The following is a 19,164-nucleotide window of genomic DNA, read 5'->3' on the forward strand; positions in this document are numbered from 1 at the left end:
GCCCGGTGACTAGGGAACAGGCGATTGTCTTTGAGGCAGCCCCCCAAGTAGCTGCAAAAATTTATGCGAAAGCCATCAATCGGTCAAGGTAATACATATTATATTTCAAGGATCCCTAAATCAAGAATATGCGCGTATGTCGCGACTATAGACATGGCAGATCTTTTATGCAGCGAGTGATTTGATTTTGAAGGACAATTTATTAGCTGTACAAGGAGAAAAAGGCCGTCAGAAAAGATTACAATATCTAACTGCCCGCATGAGATTCCTGATTGCGAAATAATTTCTAAGTTAAAAAATTCGGAAAAATTACGTCTAATGTCATATATATTGATGTAAACAACGATAATGACCCCGATCTTAGAAATCTGTACAATTTTAAAAGGGTTGTTTACATGCTTTTAAATACTGATATACCTAGAAGCATTAATATGCGCTTTGAAGACGAAAACGTCGTTTTATTTCTGGAAAAAGGGGAACAAATTTGCGATAGATGTGGGAAACGCTAAACCTAAAGAAACCGAGGTAGATGTTGGAAATCAAACTCGTAACATGGAGAAACAATTTAGAAACTATGAACCCAAACAAACGTTCTTACTCGTCTACATTACAAAAAAGGGAGAGAGTTTTCCCGAGCTTCCAGATAACAGTAATAAAAAGTTAAAAAGCAATATAGAAAATAACACTGTAGATAAGAATAAAAATCAAAATAACAAACAAACCCCGGCGACAGAGTACAGTGCAAAGGTAAATAGCATAACTACCGAAATTTCAACTCAGCAAAGCCAATCTGTTAGAGTGAGCAGTGTATCGTCTGATATTTCCGATGGAAGCGACGGCAGTGGCAATGAGAGTGATTCAAGTGTGCTACAAAACACCCAAACGGAAATCGTTATATCAGGCCCATTAAGCGAAGACCGCTTTAAAGATTTTTTAGAGAAAGTTCGCCGAAAAAAACATGTACAAAAATTTGCTAGACTGAACTACACTACGGATATTAAAGCTTTATATGATCAACTTGTTATCGAAAGTAAAAACACGCCATCAGCTTACGAAGTTAATAGACTTGAAACTATTCTAAAAAAGAGAGAAAAGCGCTCCAAGAGAGGGCGCTCCAAGATATCACATTATGCGAGTTTGTTTTATGTCCCATAACACCAGGGGCTTAAATTCACCAACGGAATTTCTAAGAGAAGTTATGAATATGAAGAACAATAATGTAGCGTTTTCATGCTGGCAAGAAACCTTTACAAATCTTGCTCCTTTAAACTTAAGAATTTTTAACCACTATACCAGTGTCCTGTCTGGTCTTACTAACCACAGGGCGGGTGTAGGTTTTAGTTACGATACACGTTTTTATTCTAGTAACAATGTCGAAATGGGGGTGTCTGATTTGGTCACTGGGTTTCTACAAAGAATTAATTTAAATTTCCTAACATGCGATCTGAACATTGTTTTATTTAATTGCTATATGCCCCAAATTAATTCTGAAGCTTTAAAATTACTCGATGCAATTAAAAACGATATTAAAGATACAAATCCAGACCATATCATAATCACAGGAGATTTTAATTGTACATTGAATCCTAAACTTGACAGACAAAATACTTTAGAAACGCGAGACACGATATGTGCACGCCTCCGAAATCTAGTAAACTTCCATAATTTACAAGATATTTACCGTTTAAGAAATCCAACTAAAAAAGTTTTACGTGGATAGATTTTATATTTCCCCTGGTTTAATTCCGTTTGTAAAAAATATTAAAGTTTGTCCAGGAGGCTCTATCTCCGACCATTTTCCAATCTTTCTGGAGTTCTGCTTAGACACAGAAAACCCCTATACTATAAAAAGTGACACCTGGTGCTTAAATAACGCACTATTAAAAGATAAAGAATTTGTAAAACCGATAAAATTCAACTGGAACAATTGGATAACCACAATGCCAAATTCGGTAACTGAAAAATGAAAATGGTGGGAAAACACCAAATATAAAATAAAAACTATAGCAATAGAATATACATAAATTCCACCAATGATAAACGTAGTGAAATGAAAAAGTTGTATAATATTTTGAGTAAAAATAACTTATCTGAAAAGAATCGTGTAATAATGCAAAAACGTTTAGAATCGCTACAAAAAGAGCAAAGCGAAGCAAGAATGATACAGGCGCGCATAGATGTGTCAACAGATATTAAATATTCGCGGTTCCGTTTGTTAAAAATGGAACGTTTAAAGGGAATGAACCGTCTTGTTTCTGTAAGGAATGAAAACGGAATTGTAACAAAAACTTCAAAAGAACTAAACCTAGAAATTGTAAAATATTATACAAACCTATACAAAGCTGAATCATGAACCGACAGCGCCACCTATATTAATATTATTCCTAAATTGGATGAAGAGAATAAAAATCTGTGTGAAGGCCTTCTAACGAAACAAGAACTGTTTGACGTAATACATAATTTGAAAAAATCAAAATCCCCAGGTGCGGATGGGATAACGAACGAGTTTTACGCTTTCTTTTGGTCAATGTTAGTCGACGTTTTATTAGATGTTTATAATTCAGTGTTACAACTGGCTAAGATACCGAGTTCCTTTTCAAGAGCTACTATTGTTTTGTTGTACAAGAAAGGCGATCCGTTGGACCTGGGAAACTGGAGGTCAATTTCCTCTCAAAGTGCTTAGCAAATAGACTTAGAATGGTTATCGGGTTATTGATTTATGAAGATCAGACCTCTAGCGTAACAAACAGAAATATTCTGTCAAACTTAAACATAATTAGAGACGTGGTAAATTATTTTGGTGGGAATTCCGGCAAAAGACTGGCGATTGTGTCTTTGGACCAAACGAAAGCCTTTGACAGAGTTTCCCACCAATATCTGTTCGAAATCTTAGATCATATTAATATTCGGCCAATTATTACGAATTTTATTAAACGTACGTACCAGAGTGCAGAGGCACGCATAAAAGTCAATAATATCATAACGGCAAAATTTGCTATCGGTAAGGGAATAAGGCAGGGGGACCCACTATCCAGTTTACTATTTAACCTAACGCTTGAACCTTTCTTATGTCACCTTCGCGACCGCCTAACTCAACACTCTCTCGTTCTACCCTTCATTACTCGCCCGCTAACAAATTTGTCTTTCGCCGATGACGTTACGGCTTTTATATCTACGAATACAGGTTTTAAAATTCTGGAAAACGAAAGTAAAAATTACAGTGTTGTTAGTAACGCAAAAATTAATTTACAAAAAAGTGCGGGTCTCTGGTTAGGTGCCTGGCGTCACCGCCAGGATTCGCCTTTGGGTATTGCGTGGAGTAAAGCGAAATTAAGATTTTGGGAGTAAAATTTGATACCAGCGACACCTGGCAGGAAAATTTTTATGAAAACAAAACTACTGTTTTTAAAGAAACTATAAATTCCTTTAGTGATCTAAAGCCCCAACTCTCCTTTAAAGCGCGTGCCCAATTATGCAATATCGAAATGTGTCGCCCGGAAAATTTCTCGAACGATATTCTTAAAACCTCCCTTAATTTTATTTGGGATACAAATAAACATTGAGTCGATAAAAAGGTGGTGACGCTCAGTGTTGAGGAAGGTGGTTTTGGCCTTAAAACCCTTGAAAGTCAATGGGAAAAATTCACTCTAGCTAAGTTTAAAAAAAAATTACAAGTGAAGTACATAGTGTCGAACGAGAATTTTTCATTTTTTATAGTACAGAAACCAATATATATTCTATGAGCTTCTCCGTTTTCACAATGAAAAATTTTGTCTTAAAATTCGATTTTATTCCAAGTTTTTATGTTGATTGTTTTAATTTTTTTCAAAGAGTTTGTGATTTTAAATTGGACAGGCCCGCAAATTTTCAAGAATTTTAACTCTACCTATCAAACATAACCAATACGTGGAAAATCTCAATTTTAGTCATAAATGGTCAGAGTGCAAAATTTTGTATGTAAATCAGCTCATGGATACGGAGAAAAAAGAATTTATAAATCCATTTTCCAAAGATAATGGCTTAATAAGTATTCCAACTTTGAGAGCAGTTACACGAGAATTTAAAAATTTTGTAAGCGAAATTCAAGAAGCATTTCCTATGGAAGAAATTTTAACCTGGGAAGAAGGGAAACCAGATGAGTTAAATTTAAAAAATAGATTAAAAATAAAATTAAAAACCAATATAAACTTGTGAAAGATTGCAAAAAATTGGATCTTGCTGAAATGGTAAAAAATACAAAAACTGATGATAGGGCCTTAAAAATGTTTAATATAAATGTGGGAGATGTAAAAATAAACTACAAATGTATATGGGATTCCCAATACGATAGCAAAGAATGCAATATTTTATATCGGATATTAAAGGGAAACATAACTACTCCTAATATTGCTCACCACATTTTTGATGTATCAAATCAGTGCCCTTTGTGTCAAAGCACTAAAGGGACTCTGGAACACATATATTTTCAATGTATAATAACGCACTCTTTTTAATTAGAAATTTCAAACATGATAGCAATGTTTGTTCCACAATTCAACTTAAGAGATCATTTATATATATATACTGGTTTAATAATTTAAATGGGATTAAAAATGGGAATTGTATAATTTTAATGTTGAATGTGGGTAAATTAATAATATATTTCGCTTACCACGAAGCAATGAAGAGCAATAATAATAATATAAATGTAAAGATGAAAGAGTATTACTTATTGAAATTACTACGATGTTGTGTGTATCAAAGCGAACTTAAAAACGGAATGAAGCAAATATGCTAAAAGAATTGATTTCTGCAAAAATTTGTTATGTAATAATAATAATAATAATAATAATAATAATAATAGTAATAATAATAATAATAATAATAATAATAATAATAATAATAATAATAATAATAATAATAATAATAATAATTATAATAATAATAATTATAATAATAATAATAATAATAATAATTCAATTCAATTCAATTCTTTTTTATTTCCTTGAATTGAATTATTATTATTATTATTTTTTTTGGGTTTAAGTCTACCTGACTAAGCAGGTAGACGTTTATTCAACAACAAATATTTACAAGAAAAATAAAAGAACAAAATAAACAAAAATCCATTGATTAACAAACAGAAGGAAAAACTTAAAATTTCCAATTTAAGACAATGTTACCTTCCATATCTAGTTTACAAATATTCGCGCCAATTAATTTATTGAGTATATTAGGTTCATTCTTCTTATCTAGTTCTAAATGGTATGTACAACATCTTAAAAGTTTAATCAGAAAAGCCTCTTTCATTATTGTTATATAATTTAATTTAACAGAGTTCATTGCATTTTGGTATGCAAAATAAATAATTAGCTTAGCTATGTTTAAAATTAGTGTTATACATTTGTTAAAATCGTTTTTATCTGTAATGTTAAACCAATATAAAAATAAATGATCTGTAATTTTAAAATCTTTGTTGAAAAGCCCTATTTTTATGGAAATTTCATTTACAAACTTTAATGTCGTTTCACAATGAAAGTTAAGGTGCTCCAGTGTGCCCTTTACTTTTGAACAAAGGGGACAAATGTTTGACAGGTTAAAAACATGGAAGGCGGTTTCAGGGGTAATAACATTGCCTTTGAGAAGGCGATATAATATATTGGATTCTCTACCAGTGTAATGGCCGCGCCAAATACACCGGTAGTTAATTTTAATATCGGTTTCTTTGAGATTAAACATTTTTAGGGCTCTATCATTTTCATTTCTTATTTTTAGCACATTTTTAAAATCGTTTTTATTACAGTCCACAAAGCATTTAAATTCTTCTCCTATTTTAATTTTTATTGTTTTTAAACTTCTATCGGCGTCGGGTCGGCCTTCTTCCCACAGATAAATTTGGTTGACAGGAACGATTTTGTGTATTTCATTTATTAAGATTTTAAACTCTCTGTTGATCACTCTCATTATTGGAGCAGATATTTGATAATTTTCATTATTTACAAAGGGGTTAAAAAATTTACGATTATCAATTTTCATTATGTCTCGAACATAGAGGATTCTGCACTCGAACCATTTACGATGTAATTTAAGATTGTTTATAGTCGGGTTATTTTGTAAAGGTAAGTTTAAAAATTCTTCTATACAGTTTGGTTTTTCTGTACTAAAATCAATTACTTTTAAAAAATGTATATAATCATGGTAAAAACGAGGCATAAAATCGTAGTTAAAATCAATGTTTTTTAACGAGAACACGCGGAAACTCATATTGTAAATATTGCTTTTTGTTATATAAAAATAAAAAAAACGAATTTCGGCACTATGGGCCTCATTTAATATAATTCTCTTGAGTCTAGTTAGAGTAAAGGCTTTCCACTGTGTGTCCAGAGACTTAAGACCCAAGCCGCCACTGAAAATGGGTTCGAGTGTCACGTCTCTTGACACCCAGTGCTTAGTAGTATCCCAAATAAAGGTAAGACATTTTTTGATTAGATGCTCCGAGTACTCCAGGGGGCGCTTTGTAATTGGGAGCTGGTAATAAAATTTTGAAATTTCAATGTTGCACAGCTGTGCCCTTGCCTTATACGAGAGTCGAGGCTTGATGTCGTTTGCAGCGTTTAATTTTTTGTCCAATTCCAAGATTTGTTTTTTAAAAAAATTTTCCTGCCACGAGCCATCGACCTTAAAATCGACGCCTAGGACACTGATAATCGAGTTACTCCACTTAATGTCTAGCGGTTTATCAGAACGATTCCGCCAGGCACCAAGCCAGAGCCCGCTACTCTTGTTTAAATTAATCTTCGCGTTACTAACGTGGGAGTATTTAGTACACTCCGTTTTCAGAATAACTAGCCCCGAATCGGTAGAAATAAAGTTATTTAGGTCGTCGGCGAGGGCGCTCACTACCAACGGCCTAGGAATGAAGGGCAAAACGACACCATGAGTCGATAACTTCTCGCGTAAGTGGCACAAGAACGGCTCTAGAGATAACACAAAAAGGTACGACGACAGGGGGTCCCCCTGGCGAATACCCTTTTTTATAGGAAATTTTGCAGTATAGTTCTTGTTTACTTTTACCCGCGCTTCAGCGGTTTGATAAATTGCTTTAATAAAATGGAGTATGGTATTACCAATTTTAACGTGCTTTAAGATTGAAAGCAAATACTCGTGCGAAACGCGATCAAACGCTTTGGTCTGATCTAAAGAGACTATTGCGAGTTTTTCTCCAGGATTTCTACTAAAATAATGGATTATATCGCGCATAATACTTAGGTTTGAAAGAATTGTCCTATTTGGTATCCCTGACGTTTGGTCTTCATGGACGAAATTTTTAATTACAGTACGAATTCTATTAGCGAAAACTTTGGCTATTATCTTATAGTCCACATTGAGCAGGGAAATTGGACGCCAGTTCCCCAGTTCAAGTGGATCACCTTTTTTAAAAATTAAAACTATTATTGCACTCGCGAAGGAACTAGGGATTTTAGACACATTTAAAATATTGTTGAAAACATTGTATAAGGTATCGCCGATTAAAAACCAAAGAAATTTGTAAAATTCGCAGGTTAGGCCATCGGCCCCAGGGGATTTACCAGTTTTTAGATTAGATATTACATCTAACAGTTCTTTCTTCGTAATATCGCCTTTACACGTGGCACTTTGTTCATCACTTAGTTGAGGACGAATTTGGATATAAGAAGCGCAGTCTGCAACAGGTTCGACGTCATAAAGGTGAGTATAATATACAACTCGGATTGTGAAGTAGTTTCTAACCCGTAATTTTTTTTTACAGAAATCAGTCTATTGATAGCCTTGGATTTTTCCAGCTCAGCTAACTGGAAGCAGGAATATTGGGCAGCAACGGAGAAGTCTACAGAGTCTTTTTTTTTGCTCGGAAAAGTGTTTTTTTTCAAAAACTATTTATAGTACCGATTTCAAATTTGGAAGGTCAATTCTCTATACCGGGGGACATCAGTTTGAGAAATTTGAGCGTTTTCGGTAATGTTTTTCACCAATTTTGAAAAATTATTTTTCGACCACTAGGTGCGAGATAAAAAATTTCTATTATAAAGTTGTAGGCCGTCATCGAAAACCCTTAAAAATTGTTCACTCGACGAAAAACAATTTATTTATCAGTGAAAATTCGAGCTTGAAAAATTTACAAGTTGGTGAAGCCAAATTACGATTGTTTGAAACGATAATTGAAACCGAATTACCTAATCCAGTTGAAACTTTGGTTAAAAAAACGACCGGATTTAAAAAACACGAGGCTATAGGTCAATCCTAAACATGCATTGGGTGTTTAAAGGAAAACTTTGGGAGATTATTATCAGTGTTTGATAATATTTCGAACAATGCCTCGTTATTCAGTAGCTGAGCGTACCGAGATAGTTGCCATTTACTATGGAGAAGCAGCGCAAAACCTTAGAAGAGTGACTGAAATCTTCGCAGAAAGACATCCAAATGGAGCACCATCTGTAAATACAGTAAGACGAGCAATTCACGATTTCAATCAATTTGGTAACTTGCAACCTAGGTTTCGCGGATTGGGTCAACCGGATTTAGACTTCGAGAACAATGTACTCGCGTACTTTGTGGCATATCCTCGTCACAGTTGCGCTAACGCCGCTGCTGATTTGGGTTGTTCTGCAAATCGTGTGTGGAAAATTCTTCGTAAGAATCGCTATCACCCATACAGAGCTACGCTCCACCAAGGACTAATTGACGGAGACCATCAAAGACGTTATGAATTTAGCAACTGGTTACTAAATGCTGTCCAAGAAGATAGACAATTTTTGCGCCATGTTTTGTTCTCCGACGAAGCGTCATTTTCTAGAGATGGGCCCTTTAATCATCAAAACAGCCATCTTTGGTCTGACATCAACCCACATTGGGGTTTTGAATATCATCACCAGGTTCAATTTGAACGGGTCAATGTTTGGGTTGGACTTGTTGGAAACCGTTTGATTGGTCCCTTTTTCCTGCCGACGAACCTCAACGGCCAAAGGTATTTACATTTTCTACAGAACGAACTGAGTGACGCAATCGACGACCTTCCATTGGCTGAAAGACGTCAGTTGTGGTTTCAGCAAGATGGCGCCCCTCCGCATTTTTCCCGGCAAGTAACTGAGCACCTCAACAACGAGTTTCCTGAAAGGTGGATAGGGAGAAATGGTCCAGTGCATTGGCCAGCAAGGTCACCTGACCTAACACCGCTGGATTATTTTCTCTGGGGATTCGTTAAAGCAAAGGTATACGCCACGCCCATTGAAACTAGGGAGGAACTCATTAGACGAATAATCAGTGCTTGCCGAGACGTCACACCAGAAATGGTAGAGAAAGCGTTTGAGAACTTAATTGTCCGCGCACAAACCTGTGTTGCAGCCAATGGTGATATTATTGAAAATGTTTTGTAAAAATTTATGTGAATAAAATATCTGCATTTAAAAACCAAACGTGTACATTTTTTCAAGTGTGAAAACTCTAATACATGTACGTTTGTATTAGACTTGTTCCCTTTTCAATTATCGTTTCAAACAATCGTAATTTGGCTTCACCAACTTGTAAATTTTTCAAGCTCGAATTTTAACTGATAAATAAGTTGTTTTTCGTCGAGTGAACAATTTTTAAGGGTTTTCGATGACGGCCTACAACTTTATAATAGAAATTTTTTATCTCGCACCTAGTGGTCGAAAAATAATTTTTCAAAATTGGTGAAAAACATTACCGAAAACGCTCAAATTTCTCAAACTGATGTCCCCCGGTATAGAGAATTGACCTTCCAAATTTGAAATCGGTACTATAAATAGTTTTTGAAAAAAAAAAACACTTTTCCGAGCAAAAAAAAAAGACCCTGTATATTGTTACGCACCATCATGGCCTCAGCTTTTTCGTTTTGTAGAAATTCAAGTTTTTTCGTGTGAACAATCCTTTCCCGTTCAGGTATGTTTCCATTTTCGATTTTGTCTAGAAGGTCGCCAATTTCATCGTTTTTTTCACTGTAGACTTGTACATGTATTCTTTAGTTAAATTTTTTTATCTTGTATTTCACTGACTCCCACCATTTTAGTTTTTCAGCTCCCCTATCCGGGAAGCTCTTAATCCAAATGCCCCACTTAAATTTAAAGATATTTATAAACTTTCCGTCTTTTAATAGCGAATTATTAAAAGACCAAATATCGCTGGTACTTCTATTGTCATTTACCTCTGGTTTATCAAATTCCAAATAAACTCCCAGGTGGTCGGATTTCGCGCCACCAAGTCTGATATGATTGTTTTTCATAAATGGATATAAACCAGGGGAAATATAATAGCGGTCGAGACGAGCTTGTTTGTTCGGATCACCGCTATTGGCCCAGGACATTTTGTGTTCTTCGGGGAATCTGGTACGATACGCGTCTATTAGTTTGTGACGGTTTATTAGCGTTTTTAGACCCTCGCAAACTAACTTTCTTGTTTCATAAGTATTTATACGGTCGAGTTTTGGTTGAAGTGTACAGTTAAAATCGCCGATTATCATAATGTTTTCTGGGGAAATGTTTAGAATATCCTTATTGACAGCATCGAGAAGATCGGTTGCCTCCGAATTCACTTGTGAGATGTAACAGTTATATAGTGCAATTTGTATCTTTGGCACATTAAAATGAAGTATTATTCTCTGGCAAAATCCCGGAATAATGTCGAAAACTTTGAGGCTGATATTGTTGTTAAGATAAAAACTTTTACTATAAACGAATCCAACTCCACCTCTATGGTTGGACACCCCAGTTAGGGCCGTATCATACGGTATGTTTACTTTTATGTTCAGTGGTGGCTTTAGTATGAAAGTTTCCTGCCAGCACGCGAAAGTCACGCGCTTCTGGCTCATATTATTAATTTCTTTTAAGAATTCGGTTGGAGTGGTAAGTCCTCTCGTGTTGTGTGTTAAAAATTTTAATTTCATGATTGTATATATTTAAAAAATTTAGTACTGGTTTTAAAGATTGAGATTTTAGGGTTATTAGTCGGTTTCTTTCTGTAGCGTCTTTCTCCCGAGCTATACGGTCTGTTAATATTTGGTCTGCAAGATCTTCCAAATTAGTGGAATATTTCAGTGCGCAGGTTTTAGGTTGTTTTTTTGCCCTGACATCTTCTAAAAAAGTACGTAATTTTTTTGGCGACAAAGGACCGTTTTTTAACTCTGGTGTGGATTTATTTCTTTGGTGAGAGTCTTCTAGCGATAGAGTTCTTTGCCTCTTTTTTTCTAGATTATTTTGTGAGTTGGCATCCTTAGGGGAAATTGACAAGTTATCGGCTGCTCTTGAGCGTTTTTTTGTCGGTGTTGTTTCTACATTAACTTCGGTGGTATTTTTCGAATAAGATGCTTTTGGGGAGGTAGAGGTGACTGCAGTTGAATTTTTAGTATTCGATAATGGTGTATGGTCTATTTCTGGATATCTATTATTTTCGTGTAGGTTAGCTTCATTATTATCTTGACTATCTTCAACTATTTCCGCCCACAATTTTTCTGATGTAGAGGTAGTTCCGCTAGCAGGTAGCGGCAACCCCTCATGCTCTATTGATAGTGAATTAGTTTTGTTCCCCACTGTGGCATTAAGATCTATTTCTAAGGCGTCGGAATTTCCTGCTTCAGGTCTATTTTTTTCTCTGTCTTCGGCTTTTTTCCTGTAACAATGTTCAATAGTGTGTCCCTTTTTTCACAAAAGGTGCATTCTTTAGAATAGGCCTTTTCGAAGAATATTACATGGGATTGATTAGCATATTTGAAATTAATGTTTGATGGTAGTTCTTTTTCTAGCAGGGCGTAGAACTGTCGTTTAAATGTAAAGACAGGTCTACCTAATAAAGCTGCTTCTTCAGGGTCGGGATTTGCATATATTTCTGTAATTTCCGACGTAATTTTTCCAAATCTAGCTATTAAGTTTTTCATATGTTCATTAGGGATTTCTGCCATGACGTTTGAGATAATAATTCTTTCAGGGCTCTTTACGAGGCGTTCAACATTTACATGAATATTATTTATATCAAATCCAGCAATGGCTAAAACTTCAGCCATTTCTGGTGTGCTAACGTAGGCTACAACGCGTCCTTTAGTGACGCGGCCACAATAAATTTTGTTACCTATGTCTATTTCAGAGTTTATAGCAATAGCATACTTAACTGCTGAAATCTCCGGCGTGCCGTTGAAGATCACTCCTTTTTCTCTCGTCATAGGTGGTGGTCGATGTTTCTGGTATTTCTGTTAATCCGGGGGGTCTTTACCTTTGGCTAAGTGCGACGACGCCATAGTCCAGGTGAGTAGAATACAGGATATCAGCACACTACACTTACTAGGCCTTAGTTCCCGGCAAAAAAACTTGTCGAAGCGACGGAGCGAAAAAAGACGTCTGACCTCTACGAGAGTCAGACAGCTATTATTATTATTATTATTATTATTATTTTTTTTTGTTCTTTTTTTTTATTTCTTTTTTAAAAATTTTACATTTTTTTAGATCGTCATTTCAAAAAACGACACTTGAGAAAAACTATTTTCCTAAAAAAAATAACAAGCTTCTGGGAAAATGAACAATGACAATTAACAAGAAACAAAAATAAACAACTAACTCTTTAAAAACAAATCAAAAAATTAAAAACTAAAAATTAAAACTTTAAAAAGAGCCTACAAATACAATTTTTCCATTTTCCTCTCTAGCAATACCACTCAATAAAAAGGCTTTGTATAAAGAAATTTTATATTTCTTTGCGCATTCTCGTTCCATTTCTATTAACTTCCTTAGTCTCGTTTCGAAACTTAACATTAGCATATTTTGTGCGTCATCATTGTTTCCATTCATTTTTTTATTATAGCAGAAGTAAATTGACAATTTGCTTATGGCAAAAATTATTTTTGTTATTCTGTTGAAATTGCCTCGTACATTGTAAATCCAGTATTCAATTTTTAAAAAATTAAAATCCCTATCATATTTACAAATGAAACTTCTTATTTCACTTAAAAATGGTGCCTACGGTACTTCTGCAAACGGGCCAAATTGAGCTTACTCCAAACAAGTTGAAACCTAACGCTGGAGTAATAACATAGCTATAGTGCATACGCCATAATATATTATTTTCATGGTACGTGAATGAGTTGTTCCAGTTTACCTTACCATCTATGCTATATTTTTTTCCAGTTTCAATTAAATCGTGGATTATTTTAAATGGTTTATTTTTATATTCACTAGATACCGGATTTAAAAAGTTTTCAATTTTAGAATTATCGATGTTAATTATTAGTTCTTTATTATTTTCAGTTAGTTCAATTTCCATGTGAAAGTTTATTGGCGTTGGCACTCCTACGTTATCTTCATTGAAAAAATCATTGGGGAATTCTTTTCGTAAATCTTTCTCGAGCAATTGAATTTGACGAGACATTGCTCTTGAGGCGGCTGCACTAAAATTTTTACTATTTTCTTTTAAGCTGAAGTGAAAATTATTTATATCGACAATGTCCCGAAAGTAGCGAAATCCCTCGGCTTTCCATTTTGGGTGGTAGAGTGGTAGATGTAAAAATGGGCACTTCCATATTGGAAATTCCATCAAACTTGATAAGTTACGTGGTTTTTTAAGGCCTATTTTGAGGGACTTCCAAAATTCAAATACTTCCTTGTAGAAATTTGGTACGTTATCAAAAACTAGGTCTACGTTTTCGATGGTAAGTACTTGTAGGTCTAAGTTCATATTATTCGTTTGCTTCAGGTAGTGTTTAACGAAAGCCGTTTCCACACTATGGCCTTCACCTTTTATCAACCTACGCAACTTGCTGAAGGCAAATTTTTGCCACTGCGTCTCTAGCGTTCGAAAGCCGAAGCCTCCCTCACTTATTGATAGTGTAGCATTTTTGGCACTAAACCAATGTTTATTTTCGCCTTCCCACAGGGCGTCAATGCAGTAGCTAAAAAGTTCTTTCGATAATTCTATTGGTATTATTATTATTATTATTATTATTATTATTATTATTATTATTATTATTATTATTATTATTATTATTATTATTATTATTATTATTATTATTATTATTATTATTTTAAGCTTTCTCAAACAAGGAGAAAGCGTTTATTTTAAAATCTTGTAAATAAATAAATACGAACAGAAAAAAACCGATACACAATTAAAAGTTGCCTTTTCAAACAAACCACATCCGTAACAATAATGTCAAATAATAATAATAATAATAATAATAAAACGTCGTTTTTCGCGCTCCGTCTTTATTGGTGTTAATTGATGTTTATCTTATCGGATCGCCGGTTTTTTGTATATTTTCGAAAGCGGAAACAGTCGGGCTCTCGATAGAGACCTTTTTTAATCTTGGTCGTCGAGTGTTGGGCAAGTTTGAACCACTTTAGAGGTGTGAAGTTTTCCGTTTTTGGCGATTTTTAGGCCCAAAGGATTTTGAAAAACTCATTTTTTTCATAGCGAGCGCGAGGCCCCCAGTAATTGATTTCAATTCACGCGCCGCCCTTTTTTTTCTTCGTGTTTTTACGCTTTTGGCATTTATAAGACAATCGCGGGATAAGCGAAAGCGTTTTTTTTTTCCGCGGAGGTCTGGGTCTTCGTACGGGGCTAAGTGTCTCTACAGAAGATCTGTATCATGGCCTGTTTTTCGTCGGCCGTGAGAACATCGGGGGCGATCCCTAAAGCTCCTCCAATGGACCCCCAACTTTTCAACAACAATGATCAGCCTTACAACAACAACACTGCACCATACCACACCTATAACCAGCGTTTTGCTTTATCTCACCACAATTCTTCCTCGCATCGTAACAACAAACAACAAAACCCAAGTAATAACCATAAATACCAAACTAATGTCAATTTCCAAAACAAGTTGCTCAAACCACGACCTCCAATCGCGCAACATATTCCCACTACCCGACGTCAAGCAGTTGCTTTTGAGGGTATCTCTCACATTAGTAGTTTCGATTACGGATGTGCTATAGATGATGCTCTACAACAAGATAACGCAGCCGTCTTCATACAGAGGAAATCTCATAATTAAGTTTGGGTTTACCTGTCTGATGAGTCTCTGGTAGGTTATCTAGTCGCTACTGGCTTCGACGTTCACGGTATACACACATCGTGACGTAGTCTTATCACCATTTCAACAAAATTAACTATCAGTGGCCTTGGACCTTAGGTCCCCCACGAACACATTAAGCCAATGCTGGAGAAACATGGAAAACTTACGTCAGATTTCACATTCGTTCCACTAATTTCAAATGCCTCCAGCAAATGCTATTTTACTGGAAAAGACAAACATACTTCATTCCAGAAAGCATCGCTTTCGACTATGACGACACCCCTTACAATATGTTTCTACTCTTAGGAGCTGAAAGGTGTGATAAGTTTAAGCGTAAGGGGCTTACTGCTGACCGCTGCTACGCCCCCAACGACCAATCCACACTTCCCAAAACACTTGCCACAACATCCACCGATGACATCTCCCCTGAAGACAACAAAGGTTCCCCCACTGTTCCGGTTGATTTGACGTCCAGTGCGCCTTCTGTTGAAGATGGCTGGTCGATCATTAGAACGGGGGCACCCCGTACTCCAAAAGCCGCGCTTTCCCCAACGAAACCGTGCAATGACAATCCGTTTTCTGTCTTGTCTGACACTGACGGTGATCAGGTCCGGGTCCACAAGCAGAATTCTCACCCGAGAACAACCGACACCAGTTGAGCCGGAACCAGCAAGCCTTCAAGATGAAGCTGCCGCTATTCCAACTTGTAATCCGCTCTCCATTCACAACTCTCATCACCCTCCAACCAACAAGGCGTTGATTACGGATCCATTATCCTCGTCCGCTTCTGACCCTCTAATTGTCAACTCTACCCACCTTCAACTCTCACCCTCAATGACACCTATTCCGCGATCGGACTTTCAACTACATATTAACACTTTATCTGACGAATCTCTCGGTACTCAAGCCGTGCCGTCGCAGACACCTGCCACTCTGGTGGAAACTCCATGTACCATTTTATCTCCACGGAGGACCCTCAACGACGCGTCACCGCCAGGGAAATTCATCGCTAAGAAGGGTGCCCTGGATACTGCGACTCTTGAGGACTTCCTAATTTCTGCTAAGGGTAAGAAAAAGAATCTCCGTGACATCGCTCTGTCGTACACGAAAGACATTCCAGGTTTACTGGTTCAACTGGAAGACCGGAAGAAAACAGTCACCCCGTATGATGCACGAAGGCTCACCCCCCTGATTGCTAATATCAACCAAAAATATTTAAAAAAAATTACAGACTTCATATATAACCTACATAATTAATTTTACATATATAATTTCTAATGATCTTCTTCTCGTTCTATATTTATATTTTTTAACTTATGGATTTTAGTTTAGCGACTCATAACGCCAAGGGTCTTCGGAACCCAAATGAGCTCGTTCGGGAACTTAATTTCTTCAACGACCATAAAATTTGTCTAGCAGCATGCCAAGAGACGTATTTAACTTCTAATTGCAACAGTTTAGTAATACCTAATAACAATTACAGTGTCAAATTTTCCGCCCGCACCAACCACCAAGCTGGGGTGGCTTTTTTCACAAAAAATAACTCTGCGCCTTTTTTCCCCCATGCTCCACCCATAGAGCTAGTACCCGGGTACGCCCACAAGATTGTTATAAACTTGCAAAATTCCAATGTTTCATTCGCTATTTATAATAGTTATGTTAACCAGGACGAGCCTCACGCTATTAGTACTCTTGATGCTATTAAGTTGGATATATAAACAACAACACCGATAAATTTGTTTTACTGGGCGATTTCAATTGCGTCCTTGACGCCAATTCCGATCGTTTAAACACTAAAGAACACCGTCCCACCTTAGTCTCCCATTTAAGAGGTATCGTTGAAACTCTTAATTTATATGACACAGCCCAAATTTTTAATATTTTCGGCATGACTTGGACTAGTTCTGCAAACAAGCAGAAACAAGCCCGACTAGACCGCATTTATATTTCTTCAACCCTAGTGCCCTTTGCAGAGGGGTTGCATATTTTGGATGGGGGGTCATCTTCCGACCACAAACCGTTATTGCTAAACTTTAAATTTCCAGAAGATTCCTATACTGTAAAAAACATTTCTGATCTATGGATCTTTAACAACTCCCTCCTAAATGATAAAAAATTCTGCAAATTATTAAATCAATTTATTGACAAAGAGTCTTCGCACTTTCCTGGGTTAAGTGAAAAAAGTATGTCATGGTGGGATAAATTTAAAGGTAAAATTAAGGTTTTCGTTAAAGAATTCACTTACAAATCTACTACCTCAGAAAAGTCCGAAATTATTGAAATTCAAAACAGACTCCTGGACTCCGAGCTCCAGGCAGTTGAACGAGAAGAACTGCTTTCTAGACTATCGTCTCTGGAATCGAAACGTTCGGACGCCAGCATTATCCGGTGCCGAATCAACCATCAGGCCTACTCGAATACACCATCAAAGTACCTTTTCAACTTAGAGAATAATAAAAAGAGTATCAACACCCTGAATTCGATCGAGAGAACCGGCGGCTCGTTCACGTCCACCCCCTTAGACTTACTAGTGGAGACTAGGTTGTACTACGAAAATTTATATAAGAAGGCAAAATCGGACACGAGCCTAATCCCGAATTATATTTACAAACTTCCCGTACTCGACGAACAGGCGTCGACTCTTTGTAATAGTGAACTTTCAATATCTGACTTGGACAATGTAGTTAAATCTCTTCCACCCAATAAATCTCCTGGCTCTGATGGTTTAACCAATGAACTTTTAAAGTTTATGTGGCCTAAAATTCGCAATTTGCTACTGCTAGTTTTTCAATCATCATTTAAATTTAATAACTTACCCGATAGTTTCACCACATCCATTATAACGTTAATTTATAAAAAAAGGTGACCCCCACCTTTTAAAAAACTTTCGGCCCATTTATTTACAAAATAATGACAATAAAATTTTCTCGAAATGTTTCGCACTTAAATTATCTCCCACCCTAGATCAGGTGATCCATCAAAATCAGACGTACTCGCTACCGAATAGATCTATTCAAACCAACATCAACACCCTAAGAGACGTCGTTGACTATGTGAATGATAACCCCGTTCAGCAGGTAGCCGTGGTCTCTCTCGATCAAGAGAAGGCGTTTGACCGGGTGGACCACGACTATCTGCTATCAATTCTCGCCCACGTTGGCATTTCTGGGGACATGTTTCAACGGAACTCTAACTTCTCGCTTTAAGGTTACTTCTGGTATTAGACAAGGTGACCCTCTATCTAGTCTCCTATTTATCCTATCTTTAGAACCCTTTCTTCATCATTGTCACGGGACCCTGGCAGACCTTATCTTCAAGCCATCGTTTATTTCCAGCGCCCTACATCTGTTTTGCTGACGATGTCAACATCTTTTTGTCAGCGAACAGAGGTTTCGACGTGCTCGCCACTGAAATCAGACGCTACTACGAAGTCAGTGGCGCTCGGTTTAACTGGGACAAAAGCAAAGGGCTATGGCTTGGGGCTTAGTCTGGTAGGACAGACACACCTCTTGGTCTGTCTTGGTCAAGAGACAAGATCAAAATTTTAGGAATCGAATTTGCTCCCAATGAGAATTGGCAAAAGGATTTCATTGAACACTTTTTAGGAAGACTACAAGCTAATTTACTATCAAAAACCATATTTGTCAAATCCCTTTACTACAAAAGCAGAGCACTCTTATGTAACAATGAGCTCAGTAAACTATGGTACCTTTTACCTTGTATATACTTACCTATATAAAACAGATAAACTCTTCGTGTAGTCGTTTCATTTGGAACGACAAGAGACACTGGCTACTTCTCCAAATTATCTTCCTAGCTTGTAAACTCGGTGGTATCGGCCTATCTGATCCCCTCACCCAAACCAAAAAATTTCAAATCCAAACAGTAAAACGAATCTTAAATAAACAAAATCTTGTTGAAACCAAATTATTTATCTACAATGTAAAAAAAGTGAACCCTCAGTCCTGTGGACTTGAGGCACTCGCCTATAAAATGGAATATTCTAAAAACAACTCTCAAAAATTTTATTGCTCGTTATTAGACACTTGGAACGTTCTTGGCCCGGATATTCTACCCCCATCAAATTTTTGTGAATTACTCAATGAACCCGTTTTTCAAAACCCTTTTATTAC

The sequence above is a fragment of the Leiobunum rupestre genome, chromosome 1 (assembly GCF_980474605.1).
Source record: "Leiobunum rupestre chromosome 1, qqLeiRupe1.1.hap1, whole genome shotgun sequence".
NCBI classification, from domain to species: Eukaryota; Metazoa; Arthropoda; class Arachnida; order Opiliones; family Sclerosomatidae; genus Leiobunum; species Leiobunum rupestre.